General features: G+C 40.2%; 1 protein-coding gene across 1 annotated transcript in view; it reads left to right on the top strand.

The window, feature by feature from the left end:
* The window catches only part of LOC307047234 (uncharacterized protein), a 323132-nt gene that overhangs the window by 102893 nt on the left and 212077 nt on the right, over positions 1-8162 (top strand). The window lies entirely within an intron of this gene.

The raw sequence follows: 8162 nt of genomic DNA, 5'->3' as shown, positions 1-8162 counted from the left end.
ACAGGGTACTTATGTTATAGTTTGGATTCCTAAAGCTTTTAGTCTACCATCCCATTATTCAAGGGTGGTTTTTGCTATAGGTAATGTTTTTTTTTTCCTACTATGTTCAATCTGAATCTACTTTAAAATAGAAAAAATCTATATTGATTCTGACTTTTCTATACATCCAACTCACAGGTTTATCATTGCTTTGAGAAAAAAGATTATTAATTTACCCCTTTCATAATTGAAGATATAGTCAATTTGTTCTGGGAATGTCATTTTCGAGCCTGAGGCCTGAAAAACAGGCTCGGGGCTCAACTGGTTAAATAAAATGAAGTCTCTCTTGATTGAACAGATGGACAGACTGATATTACATACATAGAGCCTTTACTCCAGATCTTAAAGAAAATGATCTGTTTCTAAACAATATCACTCTAAATGCATTGATTGCTGGTCTGATTTTCCTACAAATGCCCTTACGTAAAACCACCATCATTGTCCTGATTGACATAGATAGGACATCCCAGTATCCTTGAACAAGATACACTGATTAATCTAATGGCACAATCATCAAAGCTGGAGACTCAGAAAGGCCGGAGCAACTACAGCAGTCTGATTCTGTTGGAGAATACACGACTGATTCGCCTGGTACTGCTCCGTTTGTAGAGCATGACATGTTTCCTGCTGCTTTTTCCCCTCCACATTTTCCCTTTTAGCACTAGAGATGTGTGCAGTGTTTTGGTCGAGATGTAACTCAGTTCTGTTGGAAATGCTGACACCTTCCAATCAGTCAGGTAAGACGCATCATGCAGAACGCGGCAGTAGTATGCACCACCAGCTGATCATCCCGCCATCTGACGGCTCATCAACGGATCAATCAACTGACCTTTAGGATCATCCATCATACTCAGACAAGTCAATTAAGCACTCTTTATAATGTGACGGCTCAAACTCCTCACCACCTGTACACAAGATGCTGCCCAAGCTGTTTCTCAATGTCTTTTCTTTCTTTCATTTTGTGTTCAATTATATATATATGTTTTCCCATGCTGTTCTTTGGGGATCATCATTTCCACCACATTTAGCTGTACGTCTGCGTAGTACATGGAGTCCTGTTCTTTTTCAAAGTCAATATTCTACCAAAATATTGAGATTGGACACGACTGCAGTGAGGTATGGGGTTTAAACAACGAAGTTAATTAGTTAACTCTAATTAGGGAAAATGACCAGGCTGTAAGGGTCCTCTGTGTGCGCAAGTATCATTACTAAAAACTGTTAAGGATCATCAATATTCATAAAAACTATTCATTAAATCAAATAGGGTTGATGATAACAGGCACTACAGTAGGTGCGATCTTTTAATAATGATCCAAGTAATTATTAATTATATAATTTAACACAATTATCTATGTAAATTAATATGACCTCATTTACACCGAGCCACGTCTTGGGGCACCACCCAGTTACGGAGGGAAACTATAGCCAATTCATGTAGTTTCATCAGCATGGTTTCATAAAGAATAATAGACTACAGGTATTGGATGAATTTGGATTAATAAGCAAAGAAATACCAATAAACAAATGACAATGTCAATAGCTAGAATTGGTTGACAGACTTTGTCCCTACATCCCTTCATCTTGTCTCCTCATCCCTTCCTATTCAACTTGTGCACTCTTGACTAAATGTCTCCCTCTAGGTACCATCTGGGTAGCCTTTAATCAGTCCGAGCAAAAATGTACTTTAGGAGAAGTTCTGAGTACTTTTTTCACCAAATCCCCATTTCACATTAATATGCAATTCCTTAGTTCCACGGACACATACAGTATGTCTTTGGCATGTACAATTAAAAGGTCAATTAAAAAAGCAATTCATTCTAAGGAACTTATGGAAATAACCTTTAAGGAGTTTCTACTTTATCCCCTGCTTATGGAATAGCAGTGGAAAAGTGGAAGTTCGTAATGAAGCTGGATTCTCTAGAGGCAATCCATGTTCAGGGAGGAAATTAGTTCTGCTCCTGCTACTTAAGCAGCTGTTATTAGAAAGGTCTACAGTGAGGAACCTAAACCTCTTCCTTCCCATGGGAGCAGGGGCGCCGCCAGAGATTTTGGGCCCCATGAAAAGATATCACATTGGGCCCCACCACCAGACCCAGGCCACGCCAACCAAGCACAATTGCTGTAACCACACCTCCAGAACCCAACCCACTCATTTATGCTTTAAATAACTCTACCTGTACAGGCTTGCCTCTATCTTGTAGTCCAATACTAACCGCACAATACTTACTGACACTGAGCTGTGAACATATAACACTGTGCAGACGTGCAACATTCTACAGTAGAATTCACTATTTGATATAAGACTAACGTTCCTGACAATAGATCTCAAGTCATCTTTTATGGTGTACATGTCTTTTTAATAACGTTTTTCAATGGAACATTCATAAATCTAAATAAATATAACTTAAATATACATGACCTCTTAAATTAAAATAAAGTGAACATTAACACCAATATTATCATTTATAAAATGCTATAACAAAAAAAATAACATAAGCAGCAGATTTTTTTATTAAATAAAATACATACCAACTACAAAATAAGCAGGTATTAAAGTGTAAATGGACAACAAAACGGAAATGGAAGTGAAAAGGCCTGATGGTGGTGCTAAATCAGAGCCTATTACCTGTTCTCAGTCTTTTTCTCATCATGCATCTTGTGTGTAGTGATCCAATATCGATACCATAGCCTTGCCCTTTAACAGTTATTACGAGCCCTTGCTCAGCCTTACTCACCAAGAGCCCAGCGCCTAGCCTTCTTACAGGCAAAGTCACTGATAAAGTCCTTGAAGTCCAGCTTTCTAGCCAACTGGCTTTCAATGGACAGCATGGCAAGACTGATGAATCTGTTGGTCCTGGCACCAGGGGGAGGGACAACTGATGTAGTATATGAATAGCTGCTAAAAATGTAACTGCATTTATTAAATGTGAGCTAAAAGAGGAATGAAATGAAAAACCTCAGCATTTTCTGTGATGATATTAACAGTACTTAATGTCAGCAAAACATTACAATTATTATTTACAATGGACTAAGCTTAGCTAACAGACTAATTTCCACCATGGACCACACACCTTTTCTCTTGAAAAACTGGGTGACATACTGTCGCCCTTTAGTTCCTCTCTCTTCTTTCTCTCCTTTCGTTTCTTTCTTGAAAGCCTGACTTTGTGAGTGGTTTAGACATCGCACACACGTAAGTACTAGATCCCTCCTCACATGCTCCGCCTCTCACTCTCTGCCAGAAAGTGCGGTGCCGCACAGCATTTGGAGGCAGGACCAAACCATTACATGTAAATAGAGAGGGTGTACAGAGGCTTTGGATAATTAACTTTTGGCAGAAAAAAAGTTAAATGAATCGTAAGTGTTGTGGGTACATTATCAATTTAACTTTATATTAATGTTAATTGTTGATGATTGATGAAAGGTTACTTAAACATTTTTTCTTTTTTCTTAATGTTCTAAAAATGTTTGGGACCCCTGTCAGTCACGGGCCCTTAGAATCGTCCTAACCTTTCACCCCCTTACGGCACCCCTGTGATGGGAGACACGTTCTTGTGTTGGATGAAAATGTATTTAACTTTCTCTGGCCTCGCGACCGCTGGCTGCACGACTCTGGGGAAGAAATGCATTGTGGTCGAAGGGTTAAGAAAAAGGCAGATGTGGGTTCAGGGTGTATGGACAATAGTTTTGGATTATTATTGTTTAATTTTTTTTGGCCACCACCACAGTTGTCTCAGTATTATTGTAATGGAAATCACCATGCATTTAGATCAGGGGTCGGCAATTCGCGGCACTTTAAGCCCTCTGCTCTGGCACCCTTGAGCTTAGACAAAAATAAGGAAATAAAATAAAAATATTTGTAGGACTATTTATATTTTGTGGCATGGTTGAAAATGTTTCGTATCTTGTATTTTGAGGTGATGCTGTGACAAAAAAAAAAAACTGTTTTAATTAGGTCAACTAAAATATGCGTCATATCCTGCTCGATCCGGTCCCGCACCAGCGCCTTTTCTTGCAGGTGAATAACCTGACCCCCTGCTCGATGAGCGAACTATGGATAAATCAAAGAAAAGAAAAGTATCGGAGGAACACAGAGGGTTTAATTCTGCGTGGTTAGAGTTATATGCTTTCACAGCAAACAATGCTGGTGTACCGGTATGTTTGATATGTGAAGAGAAGTTGTCAAAGGTGCTGCAGCCTTTACGTATTGGAGAACAAATTTAAATTATTTGAACAAATAACATCAGTTCAAAAACTGAGAAACTCAATAACAAATAATAGTTCAGAAATAGAGAAAATGAAAGTGCAATGGTGTCAATCCTTGCCTCAAATGGGCTGAGTTCCAAAAATAGAGAAAAAGGGCCTACTATGCAATTGTGTTATCAATGGTAGGCCAAGCTTAAAATTGTGAAATGTATTTAAATAACATCCAGTTCTACATCTTATAACAAATAACATCAGTCAATAATAACAAATAAAACCAATAACATAAAATCAGTCAATAATAACAAATAACATCAATAACAAATAATATCAGTTCAAAATAGAGAAAATCAATAACAAATCAATACATTCAGGAAATATATTCAGCAATGCAAATGACCAATTGAATGCATGAGTCTCATCACTAGATTATTAGCGACTGCAATGAGCCTGTTTTGCACGACACATCTTTTCAAAACGCGGTTACAGGCTTGATAATGCCACTCTCAAATCCTGCTCAATGTTGAGCCTAGATCTGTATTTTTCCCTCCGTTTCAACTGAAATCCCTCTCACTGAAATCACATTTTGTGTGCGTGTGTGAGTGTGCTTCACATGTGTATATGAATACATTTCGTGTGTGTGTGTGTGTGTGTGTGTGTGTGTGTGTGTGTGTGTGTGTGTGTGTGTGTGTGTGTGTGTGTGTGTGTGTGTGTGTGTGTGTGTGTGTGTGTGTGTGTGTGTGTGTGTGTGTGCCATTGTCACTCCACCGGGTGCTAAGGAAGCAGTTCAGGGAGAGTCGAAGGAAGGCAGGCAGGCAGGGAGCTTTGCATGACATTCTTCTGGACATGTGTCATTGTGATGACAGTGAGGGTGAGTCAATCTGTTGGTTGGAAAGACAGTAGTTGAGTGATTACTGAGAGAAAATTATCAAAATAGATAATTATTCAGTGTTGTTACTTTAAAGTGTTGTTACTGACCTTTTTCTCTTTTATTTTCTTTACCTCACCTGTAACTGCTGAGACCCTGAGGAACATGCACACTGACCTGCTCTGGCAACCTGATTTCCACTGTACGTAATAGTATTTGGTTATGGTATATTATTTATATACATCAAAGGCACAATGCACCCCCCAGAGAGACACATGTATTGAGTGTGATATTTTGCATAGGTCATGTGAAATCATCTTTACATACTAGAAAACTGTAGGAGCGGCAACTTGTTTTGAAATTGAATTTTTAATATCCGATAATAAAGTTGATCTGTTTTCTTTATTCTTCTCTCTTCCCAGCTCCATCCATCACCGTTCTCTGTTCCTGCAGGTCCTGCTTGCTAATAAATGCTTTATTTTTTTACACAGTTACAAATAAAGTCAATGTATTGTATGACATGAAGTTGTGCTTCATTCTGAGTCAATAATAAATTCATTCTGCCTTCAACTGCAAAATGATTGTGGACTGCACCGACATCCATGTAGCTGCCCCCCAGTAAGATGAACCAAGCAAAGCTGACACTCAACATACAGCTGTGCTCTTAAGTTGACATGAAGAATTTGTGAAATATTGGTAATTATTTGGAAAAAATGACTGACGATGCAGAAAACTTTTTTTATTTAGGAACAGTGATCAGGTGAAGCATTTATCACTACATATGTCACACTTAAAAGGCCAAACACACTGGCCAAACACACCTCGTTTACAACTCCCCAGTTGACAGCCATGACTCCGTCTAAATTGTACCCCCCAAGCACCCTCTTCATGAGGGACGCGCATGGAGTGGATGAAAGTCCCGACCTCAGCACAGCACCAAAATTGCTGGCTGTCAACTTGCCCTGCCTGTGTAACTGCCACTGAGGATTTGTCCGCTGTCCTACGGTGGCTGTCTGGATGGCAGCTTGCTGGTCTCTGCTCAGTCGCATTGAGGCAAGAATTGCCTCAAGCCCCCGACCCCCACGCTCCTTCACCAGCTCCGGCACGTTGAAAATGGCCTGATGTTGAGGCTGCAGCTCTGGCTCAGGTGACAAAAGCCATGCCATGCCATGCTGCGCCCCTCAGTGCAGACCTGAACAAGTCTACTTCCTCAGTGGCGATGTCTCTGGCCAGTGGGTTGTATGTCTCCTCTTGCTGTTGGTAGAGTTGAGACACCGGCTGGACTACTTTTGAAGTGCCAGGCTTCCTCCACTGGCACTCAACTTCTGTGGAGCTGATCTGCCACATGGCAAATATTGCCAATGCTGCAGCGTGGCTGCATTTGTACATCCCCCGTGCACAACCACAGACAGCGCTCTGCATCACGCCATCCTCTCCCATGTAGATCTGTACAAATAAAGTAAGTACCATGTTTGTTAACATGCTATAATAGATTGAATGAGCAATACAAGGATGGTCCAGATCTGGGGGTGGGAGGGTTTATTTTTCCATAGTTTTGTCCTCTTGTCTGATTGTTGTTGTTTGTTTTTTCTGAATTTTTTGTAATTTGTGTTGTATTGGTTGTGATTGTACATTGTATTTTTTTAAATGTGTATCACATTTTTGAAAAACATTTGATCAACAAAAAAGGATTTGGTCAGGGTCTAGACTCAGTGTGTAGTTTATGAATTAATCAATGCTCTCTACATTAGGAAAACATACCAGTGTACCAGAGGGAGTCACACACAGCTGTGCCTAGATAACCAAACAAATTGACAAGATAACCAAAATCCTTGAATCTACACACAGCAAATAAACTCAAATGACACAACGAGATGTAAAAAGGAGATCACACATATAGTCGATATAAAACTGGCCGCTTCAATCTGAAGAGCAACTAAAACAAAACACGGGAGTGTACCTTGTTCTTGTGAACACTAATGTTATCGACAGCATACACACCCGTATACAGTACACCCGTTTTAGGTTCTGATTGGCTCTCTAGGTTGGCATTCTAGCTTCTGACTGGCTGTCTAGGTTGTCAATCACAGCCGTGGTTCATATTATGCTAGTCGACTCGTAACATCGCTAAACTTTTTTTCTTGACGGTTTTCTCAGTCAACTAATGCTATTGATAACAGTAACATAAATTAACACAGCCCTGCACACTGCTGTCATTATATGCCGGGTCTGTGGTTCATCATCTTTTTTTTCATTCTCCTCCTTATTGACGGACATTAACCTTAAACATTGCACTCATATTACTCACCGAAACCTTGTAAAGCCGGTCCCGCATGCTGGCTCTTACAGAACCGACTAACTCCCCTTTCGTGTATGTACAGCTCTCAACGTGCCCAGACTTGTAGTGATTTTCACCTCGTTTTATACTTTTATTCTCATTCTGAAAGAATGAGGTGAAATGTGCCAATGTGACGTTCATCTTTGTGTTGGTGACGCGTATTGTGCGGGACCAGAGACATGTAGTTCACTGAGCGGCTTAACACAAAAAAATGTGTTACTTCACAGTTTTACGACACATTTTAATTTTTTTGACTTGCAAAATGTTCTTTTAAATTGACAAACATCATATGTGTCATTCGTGGCACAATTCAAACGGGATCAAAAGATAAGTTTTCTCTCTCCATTGAATTCAATGTATAATTTTCCGCTTCCGGGGTCCCATGGAGGCTCCCGGAAGGGGAGGGACTTCGCCTCTCTATAGTGGCCGCTGGCTCTGGCATAGGTGGGCCGTGGACTTTCACAGCGCCGCTGCCCGTTCGTCGCGTCCATTTGCGACCCACCTATCACATCTCTGCGCTCGGCGGGCCCCACACTTTGAAAAACACTGCCGTAAGCCATCAAATGTCGTAAGCGTTGTTGCTCGAATCGGACCGACAAAAGAATGTAAAATAAAAATAATAATGTTTGAAAAATACGTTTTTAGATGTAAACCTATCATCCACCACCCCGTTAGCAGGTACCACTTGATTGACGTATATTTGAGACACCTCAATAA

Source organism: Notothenia rossii (assembly GCF_949606895.1).
Source record: "Notothenia rossii genome assembly, chromosome: 7".
Classification (NCBI taxonomy): domain Eukaryota; kingdom Metazoa; phylum Chordata; class Actinopteri; order Perciformes; family Nototheniidae; genus Notothenia; species Notothenia rossii.
Note: the sequence above shows the minus strand (reverse complement) of the source record. Positions and strands in the feature narration are given on the sequence as shown.